Here is a 24,031-nt window from a genome sequence, read left to right on the forward strand (position 1 = left end):
ACCACATGGTGACTCACAACCATCTGTAATGGGATCCGATGCCCTCTTCTGGTATGCCTAAAGATAGTGACAATGTACTCATATACATAAAATAAATAAATCATTTTTTTTAAAAAAGGATATGAATATATACTTTAGGAAGCAGAAAGATAATAAGGGTGATGGTGTGTAAAAATGAATGCTTTTAGTTGATTTTTTTATTTCATTTCATTTCACGACCTACCTGTAATGAGAGTGGCAACACTGGGTAATAAGGGTCCTGTCCTTTAAAAAAAAAAACACATCACAGAGATATGTGTTCATCCATGTTTATTTCTGTCTTATTAATGATAGCCAATAAACAAACTAGCCAAGACACCCAACAACAGATAAATCAACAAATAAAGCTCTGCATACACCCACAACAGGATTTTTTTTAGACATAAAGAAAAATAAAATCATGACACATGACCATGTGTGGCATGACATGACACATGACCTGGAGATTGTTACGTTAAATGAAATCAACCATAATCAGAAGGACATTGGTAGAAGTCAGGTGTGGTGATGCCTTTGCCATTGCTAGGGTTGTTCTGGTGATGAAGCATTTTTTGTGCTTCCACACAACTTTTCTATGTTCGGGGTGTTTTGTCTATATGTGCAACATTTGTATGGCTGGTGTCAGAAGAGGGAGTTAGATTCCCCAGGTACTAGATTTACAGATGCTTATGGACCATCATGTGGGTTCTGGGCATTGAACACCAGTTCTCTGGAAGAGCAGCCAGTGCTCTTAACCACTAAGACATCACTCCAGCAACCTGTGACTTTAAAGTCTGTTTGTCCCCCTCTGTCTCTGTGAAGAGAGGTAATAGAATTTTGTTGGAGATTGCAGTGAATCTGCAGGTTGGTTTTGAGGTATAACCACTTATTTCCATAATATTGATTCTTCTAGTTGATGAGCATAGGAGATCCTTACAACAGCATCCTGATGTCACACAGACAGAAGTGGCAGAGCCAGGGCACGGAGGGTTGTGGTACCTCTCTTACCTCGACAGTTCCAAGCACTATCGTTACTTTTCACCTCTCTTAAAAACCTTTGTCAATCTGTTGAAGAACAAAATTGTAATTCAGTTTAAAGATTTCTTGGTTTTATTTTTGCAATCCTGGAATCCAGCAACACTTCCTTCCAAAAAAAATAGAATAAGCGTTTCATGGGATGAGCAGAGGAAAGATTTTGTTGTCAGAATAAAAAACAAACAACAACAAAGCAGAGGCTTAGGCTTAAAAAAAAAAAAAAGAAGAAGAAGTGGATCTCTTGTTTCAGTTACTTCCCTGGTAACTGGAAATAAAGGGAGAAAACAATAGAAAAACTGACCAGTTAGCTTCAGGTTCAGTTTTCATAGGACTAAGTCAGGGAACGTGGGTCTGGAGAGATGGCTCAGTGGTTAAGAGCACTGGCTGCTCTTCCAGAGAATGACAGCTTTATCACCAGCACCCACATGGTGGCTTACAACCATTTGTGACTCTAGTTCCAGGAATCCAACTCCCTCTTCTGGCCTCCACAGGCACCTGCCATTCACATGGCCCATGAAGGAGAGACAGACAGAGACAGAGAGACAGAGACTAAAGAGAGACTCAAACGAGACTAAAGTTTTTAAACAGAAAATGATGTTATTGTGTTGATAGAAACTGATCTTCTTTGGATATGGGTTATTATTCCTCTGTCCTGATAGTAAAGAAGGTCAGATGACATTCTTTTTTTTTTAATATTTATTTATTATATGTAAGTACACTGTAGCTGTCTTCAGACACTCCAGAAGAGGGCATCAGATTTTGTCATGGATGGTTGTGAGCCACCATGTGGTTGCTGGGATTTGAACTCAGGACCTTTGGAAGAGCAGTTGGCGCTCTTAACCACTGAGCCATCTCACCAGCCCCGGTCAGATGACATTCTAATTTGGGTTTAGTGACAGGGAACATGAGTGACTCCATTTAGAATTTTAACCTGAACTGTTGGATTCTAGTTCAAGAACCTAGTCCAAAGCCATGATCCTCTGTGGTTTCTTCTCAACAAGTCTTATTTAAGGACAGTCTTTCCTTCCCAGGAGGCTGAGATTCTAGAAGCCAAAATCCACATTGTTTCATTCTCGTCCTCTTGGGTGTGATGTAGAAAGCGCTATCAAAAAAATCTCAGTGCCCAAAATCAGTAATGTTTTAATGCACTAATTTAAAAACTCAAATTTAGTGCAAAATTAGGTCAACAAGGAATCAGAATTTCAAATGAACACAATTTCTAACCCAACACGTGGTGGTGCATACCCCTGCCTTCCCCCTCCCTCCCTTCTCTCACCCTAGCCCTAACCCTGTGAAGAGGATTTACAACTAATTGAATGAATGGGCATAAAATCAGCATTGGCTCATGTGAGCTAAATTCAGGATTAACGATCTAGTGAAATGTATTTTGTCAGAACTGAACTCACTGATGAAGCCAGTGGATGGATTCTTTCCTGTTGCTACTCTGTCCACGAATGTTGACTCAGCTGTAACAGTCGTGTGGAAGCCTAGAAGAGTGGCCAGCGGCCCGTGGCTAGCTTTCCTATGGCCTGTACTGCACACAGGGCTTTTCTTAACAGCTGCCTAGTAAGGGGGAAAAAATGGTGTTGGATGTTTCTACTATGAAGCATCTGTGGTTGCTTTTGTTTTGTTTTGTTTTGTTTTGTTTTGTTTTGTTTTGTTTTCTTCCTTTTCATGATTTTGTATATATTCCCCCACACTCACACCTAAGAAATTATAATATAGCTATCCTTTGGTGCTTTCAAGGAGTTTGGTTCTAGAACCCAGAGAGGAAGCCAAAATCCATCAATAAAGTCTTTGCTTGTAACCTCTGCATGTATTTACGACAACGCAGAGTCAGTTGGATCTGCAGATTTGGATCCAAAAGATGGAAAGATTGATTATAGTTGTTTAGAAACTCAGGATGATGACATATAGAAATATATATGTACATCTTCATAGAATATGACTTCATACCATATGCACCCCACCACCAGGGGCAGGAAGTATAAGCTTAGTAAAATTTGGACTGTTGGAGATAGAAGGTAGGAAAAAAACATGGTTGAGTTTAATTAGGATTAAATTAAATCCGAAGTCACCATTATGTTTTATAGTCAGCTTTTTAATAGTCTTCTTGCCTTGTAGACAAAGACAAGGACAGCATGCCTAATTTGCTTTCATTTAAGTTAAGCCCATTTTTGCATGCTGTTCTCATTGTTAGTGTTGGGTACTCAAAAGACCTAGACAAATGTGGGAATGCAGTTTTAGTGATGTTCACAGCTACATGTCATGAAACAAAAACCCAGGGTCCTAGTGTATGCTGGGCAGCCTTTCCTCTCATCAAACAAGCTCAGTCCCAGAACAGATCCCTTTTTTTCTCTGGGAAACTTCAATTTTCCTCTAAGGACATGACTCTTCTAACCCATCCAGATGAAAGCTATAAAAACCAAGCTTCAGATGAGACAGACCTAGGACCCCTACACATATGTAACACATATGCAGCTTGGTTTTCATGCGAGACCCCTAACAGCAGGAGCAGGGTGGTCTCTGACTCTATTGCCTGCCTTTGGATCCTTTGCCCATAACCAGACTGCCTTGTCTAACTTCAATAGAAGATGCACCTAGTTCTACTACAACTTGAAATACCAAGGCAGGCTGATGTCCATGGGAGGTCTCCACTTCTTTGGGGAGAAATCAAGATGGGGATGGGGAGGGGAGGAGAGAAGGAGGGCTTGGGAGGGAGGGAGGGAAAACTGAGATCTGGATGTAGAATTAATTAGTTAATTAATTAATGGAAAAGAAGACAAGCTTCAGGCCTCCAAGCTGGTGTACTGAGAAGATCTCACAAGGTAAGAGACGATGAGTCTCCTGTGCTAAAGCATCCAGGAGGAGCACAGGCGTCTGTCTGTTTCTCCATGGGTGTGTCAGCTCACCTGGTGCAAATGCTGACCCTTTGGGCATAGACTGTTGAAAAGAAGGAACAGCATCCTTCCCAGGTTCTCTAGGTCAGTAGTGGAGCAATTTCCTGGAGATTGCAAGACTCTGAGTTCAATTCCTAGCCCAGCCAAAAGAAAACTTGTTTTAAGTCCGAGTCCCACTGTGCATTCTCAGCTGGCCTGGATCTCAGGATGTAGGCAAGTCTGTGAGGTTCCAGCTCACAGTGATGCACCTGGTTCTGCCTCCTGGAAGTGTGGGTGTGAGCCACCATACTCAGCCTAAAGGGGTGGTTTCCATCACAGTGCCTATTTACCCAGGCAGGAAACTTTTCAAAAGTAAAATTAGGTGTTTTCAGCATGACCAGACCACTCATTCATTCAGCAAGTATCTGCAGAGTGTCTATCTGTGCCCAGCGCTGGGATTCGACAGTGAAGACAGTAGCCAAATAGCCATCTGGCTCATGTAGAACATGTAGAACAGACATCGTGATGGGAGGCAGTTTAAGGTGGTGTAGCAAGGGGTGTGAGGGTTGTGTGTACTCTATTTTAACACCATTCCCTGCATCCTTTATAGACAAAAAAAAAACAACAAACAAACAAACAAATGGTGAAGTGAAAAAATAAAACTCAGTGAACAGTCTAGTCAGCTAGGGAAAGATGGATAGATGGATAGAGAGGCAAAGCTTATAGACCCTATGGAATTAGAGGGGTATTTAAAATGTAGTCAGGGTTAAGAGAGCCAACAGCATCACTTACACAGTGTATATAGGAAGCAAGGAGACATGAGAGTGTTTTCTAAGCTTGATGTGCTGACACATGCCTGAAATCCCAACACTTGGAAGGCAAAGACAGGGGGATCAATACAAGTTTCAGGTCATTGTGCATTACATAGGGATTTCTAGGCTACTGGATGCAAGACCTGTCTCAAATAACAAAAACAAAAAACAAAAAACAAATAAATAACAACAACAAAACCAGACCCCCAAAAAAGATGATTTTAGTTGATTTCACGTCTGAATAGATAATTATGCCATTAACGGGGATAGATTGCAATGGGGACGGTAGCTGGGAAAAAGCCAAAATAGGGACCAGAAAAATTCAATATTTCTAGTGTGAGTGTGTGGCATTTGAGTCTCAAGTTGGAGATTTAAATGCAGATATTCAGAACACTCTTCACATGGGCTTCTGAGGCTCGGGAAGCAGTCTAGCAAAGAGACATACATTTGGGGATTACCCACAAGCAAACAGCAAGCCTAGCTACCCCAGGCTGGATGTGGGGATCCAGAAAACCAGTGCCGCCAAGAAAGAGAGAGGGCAGATGATCCAGCCAATATTCAGAACAGGGATGAAGAGGAGATGCCAACCAGGATGGCTGAGAAGTGGTGGCCTGATAGGGAGAAGGCCACTTGGGAGCGACAGACAGACTTCACAGACAAAGAAAAGAGGATGCCCAGGTGGGAGCGCTGCAGGGACTTAAGAGAAGCCCAGAGAAGCCATTCGGTTGGACAACACTGAGAATTTGAGATGAGCTCACAGGAAAAGTGTGGAGTTGGGAAGAACAGAGACTTGGTGACCTTGAGTGGGATGGAGGAGGACAGCTTTGAGCAGTTGACCTTTGGCCAAGAGAACCATGTTTCATAACCCATCTGTGAAGTTACTTGTGAATTTTTCTCTGTTGGATACAGAGAGATCCATTTTCTAAAACTTTTGAACAGTTAGAAATGCTGTCATTCGCTGAGACAAAATTAACCGAAGTGCTTGCTGTCTTTTTCTTTGTCTAAAGCTAAGCAAAGTGTCCAGATTCATTTGTGTATACTACTTTCTATGTGTTGAGAATCATGGAATGGTCAGAGCACCTTGATGATCATGTATATTGTTTCTTTACTCTGTTTATAAGGACACAAAATCATGGAAAAGTAGAGACTTTTTGTTTTCTTTGCTTGAGGTTGCACCCAGGGATTTGTATACACCTGGCATATGTTCTACCACTGAGCTATACACCCAGTTTCTAGACAAGAAAATTATAGGAGCAGATTAGGACCTAGGAATTGTTGGGGTATATCATGTATTCAAGTTTCATGATCTATAGAACTTTATACCAAATTGAATGAACTCGAAGAGTTGTCTTTTAGTAAAGGCATTCTATCTCTCAAGTATCATAAGATAGAATCAGGTCTATCTATCAACTAATTGTCTAGGATATAAAAAGTGCTATTGATGAAGAGCAAAGACAAATGACTAAATAGACAAAATACTTTTCCTTCCCATCAAAAGGCATTTCTGTTCATCCCCTTATCTGGTTTTAGTAACATGGATAGAATCTATTCCAATGTTAAATTTTGCCATCTGAGGTTAAGTAGACGGCTCTGTTTGTAAGTAGGTCATACAAAGACCAAGAACACAAATCTTGGCCAAAGTGACTCAAGGCCAGATATGCTTATTTCAGTACTTTTGTTTAAATTTCACACAGGGTCTGTTCACCTGATTCACAGCACATGTGTCTTGTGACTCACAGGAAATCTAGGCTTAAACGCTACTATAATCCTGAGATGGGACATAGTTGAGAGCAGATGAGTATGTGAGGACCACATGGCTCAAGTCAGAGTGGTAGGGAACTACAGGGCTAAAAAGGGTTGCGGATGTTGTGGATCTCTTTCCTTTGAACACAATAGCCACTCCCATCTTAATCAAAGCAACTTTGACCACAAGAAGCCCTCAGGACTGGACCTGTCAAATTTACCTAATAAGGAGACGGTGAGTGACATTAAGCGCTCACATGAGGATCTATCTTCTGCCCTCTGTGCCCCCATTCTAGCTATATGTAAGATATCCCAGCTGCACGTGATCTCTGGGGGTGTTAGGTTAGAGAGGGTAGAAGATTAACTGATCAGAGGGCTCACCTATCAGCTATGGAAAAGTCATCACCATTATAGGGTGGGACATTTTAGTGATACAGCTGTCTTAGGGGGTCACCCACATTCCTGAAAGTAACCCAGTGAGCCCATGGTTCACCAAGCTTGTCAGGAGTGGACTCAGACCTTTGAGGACCCCAGTCTGAGAGAGATGCTTGCTCCTGTCTCCCTGGGAAGGTTTCTACAATGCCTTGTCACATTTAATGCCAGAGTACAACCAGGACATATGCAAAAGGTTAGAATTTCTCTAAGAAGTGTCTGGGTCCAGGTGCTGACTGGGTTGTGGTGAGAGGTCTTTGGTGCTCCAAACTCCTGGTTTTCTTGCTTAGAAAGCGGTGGTGGGTAGGTGGTCCCCGGCCCTTTAGGCTGCTTTGTTTCTCTGACTTGGGGTATGAACTAGAAACAGCAACACTTTTGATACCTACTGAAGAACTTTCATCTATAAACTGTTGAAACTTGTCAAAGCTGAGTGAACGCAGGTATAGATCCACTGGGAAATGACTTCTCCAGTGTTCACCTTGCTCTAGCTTCTAGTCAAAAATGATCTTTTTTACCTTCTCTAACTCCTCTCCCATAGATCAGAAACACCTTATAAATCAGTTTCATGTTCTTTTCTTCTTCTAGTATCTTACCCAATACCGAACACAAAATACACACTTGAGAAATAGTTATTATATAAAAGATTTTTTAAAATATTGGAATGCTCTAGAATCCTATGTTTCATGACTAAGTAATTAGACCACTATTTTTAAAAGTCACGTTACTTTATCACTTTGTCTTCTAAAAGTGAAAGTGACAAAATGACAATAATGTAGCTGCTTTCAAAGCCTACTGTCTGCTAAGTGTGTTCTTTTAAATGATTTGTAGTCTGCCTAACAGATCTGTATTTAGGTATTGTTGTTTGAAAGATTTATCTCATTTGTGTAGCATGTGTGTGAGTGTGTGTGTGTCTGTCTGTGTGTCTGTGTGTCTGTCTGTCTGTCTGTGGAATTGTGTGCACATGAATGGACATACCTGAGAAGGCCAGGTGAGGACATTGGATCTCCTGGAGTTGGAGTTGGAGCTAGAGCCACCTGGTGTGGGTGCTGGGAACTGAACTCTCATCCTTTGAAGAGCAGTCAAAGCTCTTTACTGGTGAGCTGGTTTTTAGATAAGAAAAATGAAGCTTAGGTAAGCTGCCTGAAATACAGGTTTTCAAATATTAAGTCTGGGATTTGTAACCCAGTAACTTTCACTCCAAAGCCCATGTTCTTTGCAACATGCCAGTGACTAAATGGAAACCTGCAAAAGTAATAGGATTTCACTCTGAAGGCCTTTATTGGCTGAGCTATATAGGAATCAGTACTTTTATCTTAAAAAATAAAGTGTATTAAGTTCAAATAAAATGTACTTCTCACATCATTGTTGGCATTAAAAACTAGTGTTAGTAAAAATGACTATGCATAAGACATTTTAGAATAAGTTGTTACTCACTCATTATAATCATTAAATTAAAAGTCTCCTTTCTCCCCTACCCCATCCTGTAAGTAACCGCTACAACCAATTTCTTATGTATGTTCTGAAATTGTACTTGCATTTATAAGCAAAAGTGTGTGTGTGTGTGAGAGAGAGAGAGAGAGAGAGAGAGTTGGGGTGTCTGATGTGCTATCTATCCATCTCAGGTGTCTTCTTCAACTTCCTAAGCAACAAACATTTCATGACATAACTCTTCTAAGTTTAAGAAGCATAAAACATTTATGCTGGGGGTTGAGGTGTCTCCAAAGACCCTCTTCTGGGCAGATCCTTCTGGGTGACAAATGACTATGTAAGGCCATACATTCAGTAGTAGAAGGCAAGCTTAGGTTTGCTATCTAAGAAGAAACTCAGTCTGGTACCCATATTGTAACAACAAAGCAAAGCAAAGGGCAAACACTGAGCTGTAATAGAACAGAGAACAACTCATTAAGAGCTTAGCTGTCCGGGAGTTAATCCTGAGGCAAGTGACCAATTATGTTTCCATCTGTCCATGTGAAGTATAAGAAGGATACATTAAGAAAGCATCCCTCCTTCAAACCACAGAGGAGACATACCTGCGAAATGAGTAACAGTGAATACAGCATGCTCAGCAAAGCCTGTGGGTATCAGCTTTCCAAATCCAGACAGCGGGTCTGACATAAGAGGCTGTAGTTGCAAATGCATTTGTATCCCTGAAAAGGTGTGTCACGGTGAGCATTCTAGTACATCAGCTTTCATTGATGGCTTTTCTTTTCTTTTGCTCTGCCAGATGTCCAGAGTTGAAAGCAAATGTGTTTCATCCTAAGAATCCTAACATTTGTGCAAAAATAAATACTTTTGTTGACCACTAATCTGGCCATGTGTGAATATGATTGTCACTAATCTAGCCATAGGTATTATCTAAGGCTCCATTGGTGGTCACTAATCTATCCACCGGTAGATTTGAAGACCGGTAATCTATCCATAGGGAACATCTGAGACTTAGAGCTCTATTAGAATCCGCTTTAAACCACGGAACTCTAAGAGGCTGGTAGTTCCAAAAGCACACTTCTCTTCTGGTCTCTCAAACATCCTACGTGGAAAAGCAATTCAATCTTTATCAAAGAGAATGGACTGAGCCTCATCCTGAGCCAGGCAGGAGTCCAAGCCTTTCCTAGTTCATGCTTTGAGGCCCGTCAAATTTAGAATAGGTCAAAAAGTCCCACAGGGTTAGGATGTCCCATTTTGCAATGAACATGTGCTTGTCACTCAGACCCTTGCCTAGCCAGTGCTCTCAAACACAGAGTGGAGCACATTGCGTTTTTATCAAAGTCACTTCCCAGCCTTATGGTCTGTTTCCACAGGACTTTCCAGGGTCCAGGATTCTCACAGTACAGAATCTAGGAAGCTCCTCCCTGCATTTCCTCACCATCCTGTTCCTATGTGCTTTTGAGAATTTAAAAAAAAATCTGATTTTTTAATTTTATTTTATATGTATTACAGACAGTTACGGCCTGCCATGTGGTTGCTGGGAATTGGCCTGCATGCATCCTCTGGAAGAGCAGTTAGTGCTCTTAACCACTGAGCCATCTCTGCAGTCCCCACTTTTAGAGATCTTAGTGGGAATCAAAGCTTTTTGTTCTTACCATCAAATCCATGAGCTGCTCCATGTGGTAGCATAGAAACTGTGTACACGACAGTAAACAGGACAAAATCCTAAACTTAAGGAGCTTACAGACTAATACAGGGGCACTGAAGATAAGTAAACGTGAGAGTGCTGGTTGAGTATTCTTTCACCAAAGTTTATATTGTGGTAGCTAACATTTGTTGTCAACATGACTGAGTCTAGAATCACCTGAGAAATGGGCTGTTAGGCGCGTGCATGTGTGAGGGATTGTCTTGATTACATTCATTGATATGGAAAAACACATTTTATTGTAGATGGGACTATTCTTTGAGCAAGGGATTCTGGGCTGCACAGGAGGGAGGGAGCTGAGCACTAGCTCACATCTTTGTTCTGAGTTTACTGGTGTCAGGTGATCAGCTTCTTCAAGCCCCTGCTGCCTTGATTTCCCCACCATGGTGGGTGGCCTGTACTTTGTCCTGCCAGCTAGAATAAACTCCTTGTCCTTTAAATTACTTTTGTCAGAGTGTTTTTTTTTTTTCACAATGGGAAAAGAAACTAAGATATTTGGGAAGATAAATGTTTCATCTTTGGGGTTTTTAAGTATTTGCATATACGTAATGAGAAAGTTGGGAGATAGGACCAAAGACTGAACACAAAATTCATTTATGTTGCATAATGCATCTTATAAATATGGCCCAAAGATAATGCTATACAATGCCTTTAGCATAACTGAGACTATTTTTTACTTACGGTAAGGTATTTCTTACTGTAAGTATCCAGCCAAGACTTGAAATCATGGATGCATGTGATCCTCTGGCCTCTACCCCCTGAGTAGCTGGGACTATAGGCATGTACCATCATGCTTGACCTACACCTCTGCTTTGACCATGACTTGTCATGAAGTCAGGTATGGAATTTCTCACTTATGGCAGCATGCAAGTATTAGGAAATTTTTTATTTGTGACCATATTGGGTTTCAGAGTAGAGTTTCTCAGCCTGCATAGAGATATCCCATGCTACAAAGAAAAATTTAAGTCACACTAGGAGACCAGATAGTGAGGAACCATCTTAGAAGACCTCTCTCACAGCTGAGCAGAGAGACCCCAAGAAATAAGAGATGCTCTGTGTCTCTTTCTGGGGTTCAAGTGCTACAGGCAAAGTGTGAATGAAACTCAAAGTCCCTGGGGATAAAGCATGCTTAGAGTGTATGAAGACATATTTAGAAGAACATGAGTAAAAATGAGGTGAGAAGCAGCCAGTTTACAGCACTTACACACTGACAAGGTGACTTTGAGCAGAGGAAGGATTTGACCTGTTTCCTTACAAGGGTAGAGTGGCTGGTACTGGGGAATACACTATAAGTACGCCAGGGAACAACTAAAGGACATAACTGCACAAGAGGTCATGGTGGCTTAGGAAGAACTGGCTACACAGCCTTTGTGTTTGATTGCTAAGTTTTTCAATGTTCAAGAGCATCTGGGTTTCCTCATCAACCCAGCTCCTGGGTAGCTTTCCCACAGGCCATGTGTCATTGTCTAAATTGTATGCTGGTGCTGAAAATCAACACTTAGCAATAGCTCTGGTAGCTGCAAAGATGAGAAGAAAACTGTCTTATGGAGGATATAGTTCAAGGATAAAACTGTTGTTTTAGGTTTACACTGTACCAGCCTTTAGCTCTGGGAAGTGACCTCACTACCAACCCCCACCCAGCTTCCCTTGAATCCTCAGATAAACACACACACAGACACAGACACACACATACACTCACTCACACACACACAAACACACACACACACACAGACACACACATACACACACACAGACACACACATACACACACAAACACACACACAAACACACACACACACAGAGACACACACACACACATACACTCACTCACACACACACAAACACACACACACACACAGAGACACACACAGACACACACACACAAACACACACACACACAAACACACACACACAGAGTTGTTCCCTTTCAAATTGCCTTTGGACACTATTGCTGGGAGCCACTATCTCCCACCTGGAAAATCAAGCCCTTATCAATTTCTTATGCCCATCTCTCTCATCTGCCCTAAACTTCACTTGCTAAACTCCCCTGACCAACTGACTGTAGGAGCAGTCACAGGCCCTACCTCCTCCCAAGACCTCGCATGGCTGCTGACTTCTTTTCTTTCCAAAGCACGGCAAAACTCTTTTCTCTCTTTCCTTGTATCCCCCTTTTCCTCCTGTGCCCCCACCCCCAAAAGTCCTGCCTGTACCTTCAGCTCAGCAATTAGCACATAGCTTTCTTTACTGACAGATCAAGAACCAATTGGGGAACAGGACCTTAGCATCAAAAACTACCGCTTCATAAAACCAGGGAAGTTTGCTAATAAGGTACTGAAAATCAATAACCCAAAAAACATTATGCTGTCTAGGTCCCTGGATGTAAACCCTAGGAGGTTCACTGTACAGGAAACTTAGAAGAGCATTCTTGAGGGTCCATCTCCAGGAAATGGGTGAAGGAGGAAACATAATTTGGTAAGGAAAACACTGGGCTGAGATGCAAACTCAATGAAGGCTAAAACTTACTTCACGAACATTGAGGCACTGGAAAGGCCCTTTACCTTGTTCCAAATTGGGACAAGGGAATCAAGCCTTTAAATCCATTTCTTTTACACTCAGGAAAAGCATGGGGTCTCAGGTGTGCCAGCTCCCTTCACCGAAGACACTCTCCATCAAACTATACAGCTGGTACTGCTTTCCAGCAACTCTCTGATGGGTTGGAGGAGAGTCTCCCATTCTGAAGGACCCATGTCGATGTCTTACAGCATTCTGTGTCCTAGAATATACTCCATGTCCCTGTCTATGGCACATATACAGTCATATTATTTTTTCCTGCATATCCAGATACAGTCATCAGCAACTTTCTGGTCAGTTGTCAGTGAAATAAAACATATTCTCTTTGTGGGGTTTACGATAATAATAAAAGTATCCATGCTCATACCCTTAATAAGTTTTCAGTGTTCAAGAGCAAAGCTGCACATACAGCGAGAAAATTACTAGACTCAGACTGATCTGGCTCGCACCTTCCAGTCTGTCTTTGGCTAATACAGTCTTAACATGAGTTTTGCACCTGAGGCTGGGTCTTGTATTTGCTGACATGGGTGGAAAGTAAAGTGGGAGATGCAGCGCTTCAGGATAACTTAATAAAATCACTTCAGACTCCCATTGTTTGACTATCGCCTCATAGTATAGTGTTGCCATGGTTACAGTTCCTCATTGAGAGGCTAGGTCAGAGAGTCAGATTGGAATCAACAATTATATATGTTCCATCCAGGCCTACATGTGCTGAGTGGGATGGTGCTGTCTGTGGCACGTATCCTGTCTGAGTTCCAGTGTCTGTGACATAAAGAAAGCCATGCTCTGTGTACCCCATGAAGAACATAGCATGTTGTATGGCTCAGGAGCAAATGCAGGTTATAAACTGTAAAGCACAGTGCACAGAGGATGCTATAGAACTTAAAGAAAGAATCCAGAGCAAAGTTAAGCTTGACAGAGTTGACATCCTAAAAGTATGCACAACTATACAAGTAAGGAAAATACTTATTTTACTTAAGCTGGGAACGAGGCAAAGGTTACTTTTGTTATTATTTTGTATATTCACACCACTTAAAAGGCAGGATAGGAACTGTAGATCTAGGGAATCCAGTGCTTAGAGAGCACAGCCTGGAACTGGCATCAGGTGAAACAGCTTTTGTTGGACATCTTTTCTATAGGGCTGGGGAGCATTGGTTTGGCAGTATTGTGTGACAATGAAGGCATTGATCCTTCCCTCCAACGATAAAAAGTCAGGAGAGCACAAGAGGTAGACATGTGACTCCCTGGACCAACTCCAATGTGTATAAAATAAAAACACAACATCCCTTCATGGTCCAAAGAATGGAGGACTTTTGCTGGGAAAAGGAGGACAGCAGAAAAATCTTTTAAAGAAACAGAAATTGGCATTGTACACAATTGTGCACAGGGTAGGACTCTGAGTTTTGAGTAAGCAAGCCAGCATAAGGCAGAGGCACAAAGAAAGGTACAAAACTCATTTCTGGAGTGGTTCCCTGTGACTGGAACAAAGACTAACAATGGAAGAGTTGTCACAGCTAATATTCCCTGACCTAAGAGCATAAGAGTATTGTCTTCAGGGAATTACCACAGCAACCATGTGCATTACCCCAGTTGTATGGATATGTAATGTGGGGCACAGAGAGTTGAGTAAGTTATCCATCCAACTAGCAAGTGGCTGAGATAAAAACTAAAGCAAGTGCCATTCAAGAATCCAGTCTTTAAGCCACCGTGCTGTGCTGTGCCTCCGTGACCAATGAGCAGAAAATGTAAGGTGAGCCTTCTCTTTTGAACTTACTGTAGAGGTGATAGGAAAAGACTTAAGTGTGTCCTTGATTCATTAGACACAAGATGTCCTGAAAATTGGTGTGTGGGCTAGTGGAAGGACAATGGATATTTCAGGAAGTGCATTTTAGTGTTATATGCTTAGTTTAACATGTATTAGTAAAAGTGTATTTAGGTAGTAAAATCCTGGATCTCCTGGACATGATTGTTTAGAATGCTACTCTTATTTCTAAAAGTTGTGTCAATGAAAGGCTTCATTAAAGTTGCTTATGAAAGGAAAAGTACGTAGTAATACAATTGGTTCTTAACATGGTAAGCCATGGATTCAGAGTCATGGAAACCCCAAAGGAGCCACTGATTCCCAATAGAGCTGTGAAGCTATAGTAGACCCATGAAAACACAGTGGGGCCATGAAACCATGACAGAGTCAATCCCAATCAAGCCATGTAACCCTGATAGCATGGTTGGACCATGATGGCATCAGAATCTTGGAAGCCTGGGGTAGCCAGTGTATCATGTTGAAGCTGTGAAACTCTAATGGGACCACGAAACACCAATGGAGCCATGACCAGGGTAACACCATAGGAGATACAGCCACAGAGTACATGACACCACTTAAAGCAGTAAGGGACAGGTAGAAAATACCCAAAGTTCTCTTTCCATTCAACTCTCCAAACTTCCCCCGAGAGTCCCTCTCACTGGTTGAGTCCTGCCTCCAGAATGCAGTCCTGCAGTGCAGAACAAGAGTGGGGAGTAGAGGGGAATAATATTGGGCTCCAGCACTGATCTACTTGGGAAGTAATTACAGTGTAGCCGACTGAATAGGGACATAGAAAGTGCATTCTAGAGGCATTTGCAAAGAGAGGGGATAGGATTTCCTATTGCCTGAGGGGCAGGACCTGCAGGAAAAGCTGTAAATGAAAGAAGAGGAAGCTGACCTGAACCCATGAGTAATAGCTTCAGATTATCTCCCGGATATTCCAGCTCACATGTGGCATTCCATTTCCATGGCCTCTTTCCCATGCCATTTCATTCCCAACCATACCAGGAAATTTTATTCTTCTGGTTCCTGTCTTGTTTACTTGTAGTTATTGTTTTATGGGTTTATAAAAAATGTTAAAGAGACAAATATTAATACTGGCTACATTTATGACAACTCTGGATGTTTTTTACTGTTTTTCCAATTTTAGCACAACCTATATGGCTCCTGCCCCCACATGCCTTCTCTGATATTCTTGTAGCTGGGATTTATCATTATAAACATTTCATAGACAATAGTATCAGCAGTGAAATGTGAGAGTGTACCTGACAAGTTTTTAAAATGAAAAACTACTTTAAGCCATGTATGATGGCTAACATCTCTAATCTCAACCCTCAAGAAGCAAGCAGCCTTCTATGAGTTTGAGACCTTCCTGGGCTACATACAGAGTTCCAGGCCAGCTAGAGCTATAGCTTATCTCGAGACAACAGCAGCAGCAGCAGCAATAACAACAACCCAGAACCCCCCTTTATTCCTTACTGCATAGCACAGGCTACAAACACTCCAAAGCATTATTTTAAGAAAGAAATTTGCAAATATTTTCAACTTCTAATGTCAAAAAAAAAAACAAAAAACAAAAAACAAAAAACCCTAAGATGACCCTGAATTGGCCTTGAACCACCCTTGTGTACCTGGAGAGACAGTGCGTGCTCTGATTTCTGGAACCTCATGATTTTGAAGAGTTCCAGGAAACTTTGGAAACAATTTCAACCAGAAACATTTGTTCTTTCAGTTGTGCTCCCTCTGGTTTCTAGGACACCACTTTCATGTCAGCCTGATCTTGGCTAAGTAGAATGTATCCTTCTTGACATTTTCCTCCACTCAGAGGAACTGCCTTAATTGCCTTTTTGCAACCCTGCCCAGTTGCTCTGACCTCTCCATCTCTGGAAAAGATGATTGCAAAAGTCACGGGCAGCACTTTAGAAACTGTGTGGAGTGGGTGCATGAGGACTGGTGGGCAGAGCACATTTTCATGATGCATTATTAAAACCCAGCACATCATGTGAGAGATTACCAATAGCTAAATCCTTCCCTGGCCAGTGGCACCTGGATTTATTGCACTTACTAAGAAATATTCACATACAAAATGAGTATTGGACTGGCTGTTCTTTGGAAGGAGGGATAGCAAGGTTTAAGCTCATACTTTGGAGAAGTGGAGCTAGACTTTAACCACCTAGAACAGATAATAAAAATAAAAACAAAACAACAAAAACAAACAAACAAACCAAAACAATGAATCCTTTACAGGATTGTAGACTTTGATGTATTTAACACTGAGTAATTGCAACACAGGTATTACTTATTTAAGAAATAACTATCTTTGGTGGAGAATTTTTGTTTTGTTTTTGAGATTACAATATAATTATATAATTTTTCCATTCCTTTTCCTTCCTCTAAACTCTCACATATACCCTTTCTGGTTCTCTAGCATATTCAAGGACTCTTTTTTCATTAACTGTTATTACATGCATATATGTATACACATATATATCTCTAAATATAACCTACTCAAGTCTGTATAATGTCACTTCTATGTATGTTTTCCAGGCTGACCAATGGGTATTGGATAACCAATTGGTGTGCTCTCCCCTGGGATAGACTATTTCTCCTGCTTTCATCTTCCCTTAGTAACCTATAGTTCTTTGTGTAGAGTGAAGCCTCCTGGTATCCCCCACACTCCAACCATCTACTTTGGATTTTCTATTGTTATTGTCCTTGTTCAGCTCATGGTTAGGCAGTCATGTTGGTGAGACATTTTGGTTGTAGCTTCTGACATTACCAGGGGACACAGTTTTATAGCAAGCTCCCTGGTCCTCTGATTCTTAAGCTCTTTCCACCTCCTCTTTCACAGTGTTCCCTGAACCTTCTGAGCCAGAGTTGTTTTCAGATGTATCCATTAGACCTGAGCTCCAGACCTCTGCATTTTGATTGGTTGTGGTTTTCCATAACGATCTCCATCTGTATCGAAGAGAAGTTTTTTGATGAGGGGTAAGGACCACACTTATCTGTGTGTACAAAAGCAAATATCTAGAATGTGGTTGGGAATTATGTTGTTTTGGTAAAGAGGTTGTTGTAGGTTCTCCTCCAAGACCCATGACTTCTCTAGCTTTGGGTAGATGTCGAAGTTTCCAGTTCCAGGTGTTTCTTCTTTGCTGAGCAGGTCTTTGGAAAAGGAAGGGTAAGAGGTAGGTAGTTGAGTCATCAGTTCTTTAAAAAATAAGACATTGACATTTAGTATAACTTGCAAGTACTAAGAGACATCTAAAAACTTGAGTCCCTGGAAGTAGAAAAGTGAGCAAATAAGCTGTTTAGTAACTTCTTATAGGTTGATTATTTGTATGATTTGAAAGACTAGGTCTTATTGTGACATAATTCTCTTATAATGTGATCTGACTTTTGACTACATAGTAAACTATATTCAAGCAATAGAACATTTCTTGACCTTATTATATGTATTTGCTATGGATCCTTGACTAATGTCCCTATTCCATTTGTTATTTTCCTATTTTAAAATACTGCATTTGGTTTTTGTTCTTGGAGTTGTTCATTTGATTTTTCATTTTTGCTTGATATTTCTATACCTATTTGTTTTCTCCCCCAACTTTCTTAAGTAAATATTCTGAAGGTTAAATATATAAGGTTTATTAAAATCATTCCAATAAATATGTTGCCATGTGGCTGGCTTTAAAAACAAAAATGTGACCAGTCAAATAATTTAAAATTAATAGCCTCTTAATTGTAGTAACCTTCTAATGATACTAAAAAATCCAAAATATAGAGTTCTATAGACAAAAATTTAAAAGGCCAAAACTAATTCCTCAACCAATAGTGCTTTTCTGAAGGTTCAGAGGAGAGTACTGGTCTACCTGGAGGCACTTATTAGAGTTGGTTTGTTAGAACTAAGGTTACCCTGTTTTTTTCCACCCAAGTGGAAATGGAAATTAAATGCTGAGATGTCTCTTAGCACTTAAAAATTATACTAAACTGCCAATGCTTTCTTTTGTAAAGAACCAATGGCTCAACTACCTGCCTGTTACTTTTCATCTTCCAAGGAGAACTTAAGACCTGCTCACCAGGAGGGAACTTAATCAAGCAGCAAAGCATGAGTTATATATAAGTCTACAGGCTATTCTTTTTCATAGTCTTTTTCATATTAATGTCGTGACATCAGAGTGACTGCTGAGTAACTTCTCTGAGCTGAGCTGCTGCTGTTTGCCTCACTATATTATCCCCCAGGATTTCTGTGCAATTAACAGAAACTGTGAAGCTGGGCCATGTTTTATAAATTTAATGGTCCCCATACAAGTGAGCTATAGTTTTTATTGTGTCTTATTAATAAAATAAAACCATGGAAAGAATTTGCATTATATAGCCTTTAGGTAACTTTTTTTGTCAGCTCTGGTGGAAAGCGTTTCCATTTATGAATTTGTGGATAGGGGAAGTATCAAAGACTATAGACTCAGCAGTTTCAGAAAGAAACCAAAGTGATAATTTAAAACAATAAGGAGGAGGGGAGGCTGGGCTCAGACAGGATCTGATATCAATAGACAGAGAAGCCGAGGGAAGAGGAAAAACATGAAATTGACATTTTTCTAAAAGTTCCTTCAAGCATATTTCAGAGTGAATGCATGTACTCTAAAGCAGGGATGCTGGGCCATTGAATTTAAGAATGCAAATGTCATATGTTCTAAAGAAGCCACACTCCCACTACTTTAAGGGCTGCTCAAGAGTAAAACGTAATGGGTTCTATCGAAGGTTAGCTGCCCATTTAGTGGATGCCATCAATATTATCATTAATGAAAAGACAAACAGTGCATGCTTCTCTTATGTGGTGGAGCCTGAGGGTCTGGTAGAAGGAATTGGAGCCTAGCCTGGGTTACTCAGTGAGACCCTGTCTCAAAACAAAACCAGACACAGAAAATAAAGTGTCTTTTCTTTTAGTCAGGAACTAATAGGAGAGGAGAGGGATGAAAAAGATGAGGGTAGAAGTGTATACAGAGAATCTGCTCGCTCAAAGATCACTATGTGCTTTCATGGCCTCAGTTAGACCAGCAAATAAAATAACATTAAAAGAAAGAGAGAATTTGGTTCTCAGTGATCCCAGGTTCTATCACTGTACGAAGTTTCTGACAGGACCTAACTTTCCAAGGATCAAATTTTCCATTCTGGCCAGGGTCTTTCTCTTCAGGATTCATGGTTATCTTAAATTCCAGTTCCTTGCTCAGTTGTCTCAATCTATGATTTTTGCTTACATTTGACCAATAGGGGCATCTTCGTGCTTCTCAAACATGTTCTGCAGTAGCAACCGGGGCTCATCTGACCCTAACTGCAAGTCTCTAGGCGGTAGCACTGATAGTCACACTTTAGTTAAAACTGTCTTTGTTCTGGTAAAGCTTCTCTGGGTTTGCATCTAGCCAATGAGGGTTTTCCCCCACCAGGCCATGTTGTATTTCTAATCTCAATAACTGCATTCCCAAAGTCTTGAATCAACAGCAGGTTACCACACATGTGTTCCCATCTCAGCCACACTAAAATCTAAGCCTTAGAAAGGCATAGCCCAAAATGAAAACATATTTTTATTAGCTTCTATTTAAGATGCAACAGAGCCCGTGCGAGGAAATGAGAAACGGGCTGTCAGTGACTTCAGCTCTCATTTCCGAGGTTAAGTGTTTACAAATATGTGGTTTTAAAGATGGCGGCTTTGCCTTCTGACAAGCCAAGTGTGTTTGAATTTGTGGTGCTTGTACATCTTGTACCTGAGAAGCACTGGATATTTGCAATAAAGTGTTGTACAAAATAAAACAATAACAAGAAACCCACAAAATAAAACAAACCCCTATGGGAAGACTCCCCTGATCTGGGCAAAATGAAATTCTCTCCAGAGCGGAATAACTTGTCCAGGTACTGACAGGGGTGCTTCACCATCAGTGTGATCTTTGCAGCTGGAAAACATCTTCTTGGACTGCTGACGGGGTTATTGAACTTTGGCCTTTCTCCAAAGACATTGGAGGGACCAATTGGAAAAAACCAAAACCCACTCTTCTGCAGTGATTTATAAACAGTCTGTTAGCAGCTTTCAAATCATGTGAATTATGTGCAAGACGCTAGCAGCTTTCAGAGACCAACGGCATCATTTATGGTACTTTGCTCAACTGCATTTGACTTTGACCTTATGTTTCTTAAGGTTCCTGGAAGTTTTGTGCTCAGCAAGTCTGTTGATGTCTTATTTCCAGAAGCACAGATGAGCACTAGCATTTTTATTTTTTGCAAGTAAGTTTTTCCCCCCTCTGCCATGCTGGGGATGAAACTCAGGGCACATGGCAGGCAAGTATTCTGTCCATGAGATTCAGCCCCAGTGCAGTAAAGTGTATTGTAATAAATTGGCATGCATTGTTTTTTTTTAGCTAATGCTACTGTACACTTGAACAACTCCAGTTCTACAAACAAAACTTCTATGTGCAGTAGAAAAGAATCATGTGACTTATATTGTAGTGCTGTTCACTTTATTGTAGTCATCTTGAAGGGTACTGCGGTTGTTCTGAGATGTGCCTGAATGGACCAGGAGGAGTTCATTTATGACTCTGGTTTAGTTGTGACTCTTATCTCACCAAGATGACACTGGAAATGGAAGGGCTCGGTTTTTCTCTGGTCTGTCCCACAATCTCCATCTTCCAGTCCAGTCCTGCAGCATTTCATCTGTGTTGTTCTGCTCTGTGCCCTACATTCATTGACTAGGGACCATTACTACGTCAATGTGAACCAAGAGAACATTGAGCAGACATTGAAAGCTCGTTCCTTATCACTGTGTTACTCTTGTGATGGTCGGTCCTTTGGAGAATCTGATTGAAAAGCAAGCAAATAGTGCTCCCCTACAAAGCATTCAGATGTCTGAAAGCTTATGGTGAACCTTGAAAATCAACATCTGGGTACCAGAGTAAGAAGCCTGCGCTTATTACCTTCACATCAGTTATATCATTTGCAATGGAGGCTCCTTCTTATATAAACTGAAGGCATGACCACTCCAAGGTAGAGTGCAGAAAGAGAAAATAGTAGACTGAACATGGCCAGCAGGCTGGACTTGGCCATGAGAAGAGAGGCAAGGAGAGAAAGAGCTGAAGAAAATTAGGAAAGACCAAGAGAGAGGGACAAAAAGAGAGAGCATGGAGAAAGGACAAAGAAAGGAAGACAAAAGAGAGGAGTGTGGTCAACATAACAGAGTTATAAGAACAGTGAGAAGCTGGGGCAGCAGGAAGCCCATGAGCTGGAGAAGTTTAGGGTAAAGAGCAGGATGAGAAGAACCAACATGCTAGTATGCTCTCTGAAATGTGTAACTGGCACTTGTGATACTGAGGGAGCCTGAAGGCCAGCATGTGTTTAGTATGCTAATAAGCACCATGGAAAGCCATTTGTCCCTTCTGCCAGTGGTAAGGGAAGTGGTGCCTTTGTTAGAACTGGCTCATTTGGAATGGGTACAGAATTTGGGGAGTAGTGTTTCCTTTGAACTTAATACTTCTAACTCATTTGCCATTTGTATTAGAACATAAGTTTTTGCTGTAGTAAAATACCCACGGGTGGATGTTGTGTTTTAAAAACGATACAGAAAAGCCAGGGATATGTTTGGTGGAGGAGAGCTATGGTGTGGGGGGGAAAGGGGTACCTCTGTGGGCCCATGCTGAGACATCACTTCCCCACCCCCAGGTACCAGCCACAGGATGGTATAGTGTAGACTAGAGTTTATTTAGAGCATGGGGAGCGGAGTTAAGGCAGTAGTAGAGACAGAGAAAGGGGGAGAGAGGAGAGAGAGAGAGAGAGAGAGAGAGAGAGAGAGAGAGAGAGAGAGAGAGAGAAAGAGAGAGAGAGAGAGAGAGAGAGAAGAAGAAGAAGAAGAAGAAGAAGAAGAAGAAGGAGGAGGAGGAGGAGGAGGAGGAGGAGGAGGAATAGAGGCCGGCCATGAACTCGTGGAGAGAGGGGAGAGGGGAATGGGGTGAGAAGGAGAAGAGAGCAAGAGAGAGAGGAGGGGCAAGCAGCCACCTTTTATAGTGAGTCAGGCACACCTGGCTGTTGCCAGGTAACTGTGGCGTGGAGCCTAGACTAAACTCCAACAGTGGATATTTCATCCAGCTCACAGTTTTAGAGTTTGAAAAATCCAATAGTATCAACCATATAGCCTCAGTGGGAGAGCTTCTGTATACATCACAGTATGATGGTTAGCATGATGGTAAGAGCACATGACTGGAAGAGGGAGCAGTCACATGGTAAAAGGGGACATACAGGATCTGCGAGCCAGGCTAACTCTTCCTAACAGCCCTCATGTGGGAACAAACCCAGATCCCAAGAGAACTATCTCAATCCCTTCCAGGGGGTGGCACTTCAGCAACCTAATTTCTTGATGCCTCCATATCCCTACATTGCCACACTGCAGACTATGCTCCCAATACTTTGCCCTATTGTATCCAAACCATTATGGCATCCCAGGTTGTGGCTTTATTCTTGGGGGCTCAAATACTGGCAAATATCCCAGTAGCAATTGCATTTCAAGCAGGGATACAAAAATTTCAGGCAGGGATACTTTGTAGAGATAATTTCTAAAGATGTTTTCTCCAGAGTTGTGCTTAAAATTTATGGTGATATGCAAGGATGGCCCCTGTGCATAAGACACAGTTAAACAGATGATCACTGTCTTAGTTAGAATTTTATTGCTGTGAAGAGACACCATGACCAAGGCAACTCTTATAAAGCCCAACATTTAATTGGAGCTGACTTACAGTGTCAGAGGTTCAGTCCATTATCATCATGGCGGGAAGCATGGCAGCATGCAGGCAGGTATGGTGCTGGAGGAGCCAAGAGTTGATTCAAAGGGAGCATGGATCACACTGTCCATATTTGAACATATATATAAGACCTCAAAGCCATGCCTCCACAGTGACACAGGTTCTCTAACAAGGTTACACCTCCCCGAATAAGGTCATACCTCTTAATAGTTCCACTTCCCATGAGTCAAGCATATTCAAACCAGCACAAAAAAATCCATGTAAATCTGTTTTATAAGTAAAGTTCAAAGAGTCATCAAACATGTGGCTGTTGCATATAATTTTAATAATCACACTTATTCCAGCTAGGCTCTGGGACTAGCAGCCACTCACCTGCCATCTAGTCAGCCCCATGGCTAGCTAACACTTTCCTGAGATCCCGGCTATGTTCCCAGAACAGCTACCAACTGTATCCCCAAGAATGCAGCCAATTCCTCCTTGTGGGGTGCCAGAAATAGCCATATCACCCAGCTCCCACGGCTACCTTGCTGAGCTGCCCCACACTCGTCCCTCCTAGGAAAGCCTAGAGCTTCCCCTCGTGTGGTCCACCAACTGACAGCCCCAGAGGTTGGCTCTGCCAATGGCCAATCACTCTGTGGTTATGCCCTCTCTCTTGCTTACCTGAATCTTCATGAATGGAAAACACCAGACAATCTTAATATTTTAAAATCAGCCAAATGACACAACCGCTGGACTCAGAAACTATTGTCCTAAACTCAACAACTATTTTATATTAGAATTCATCCGTCTTCTTCTCTCCATAGCCTGTTTGAAAACCTTTTCTCAGTCTCGTCTCCTCC

General features: G+C 41.5%; 1 protein-coding gene across 1 annotated transcript in view; it reads left to right on the forward strand.

Moving 5' to 3' along the window:
* Mamdc2 (MAM domain containing 2) overlaps positions 1-24,031 on the forward strand; it is a 154,435-nt gene that overhangs the window by 23,659 nt on the left and 106,745 nt on the right. The gene's annotated exons all lie outside the window — the stretch shown is intronic.

This window comes from Mus caroli, unplaced genomic scaffold (assembly GCF_978045245.1).
Source record: "Mus caroli unplaced genomic scaffold, Mus_caroli_1 scaffold_20, whole genome shotgun sequence".
Lineage (NCBI taxonomy): Eukaryota > Metazoa > Chordata > Mammalia > Rodentia > Muridae > Mus > Mus caroli.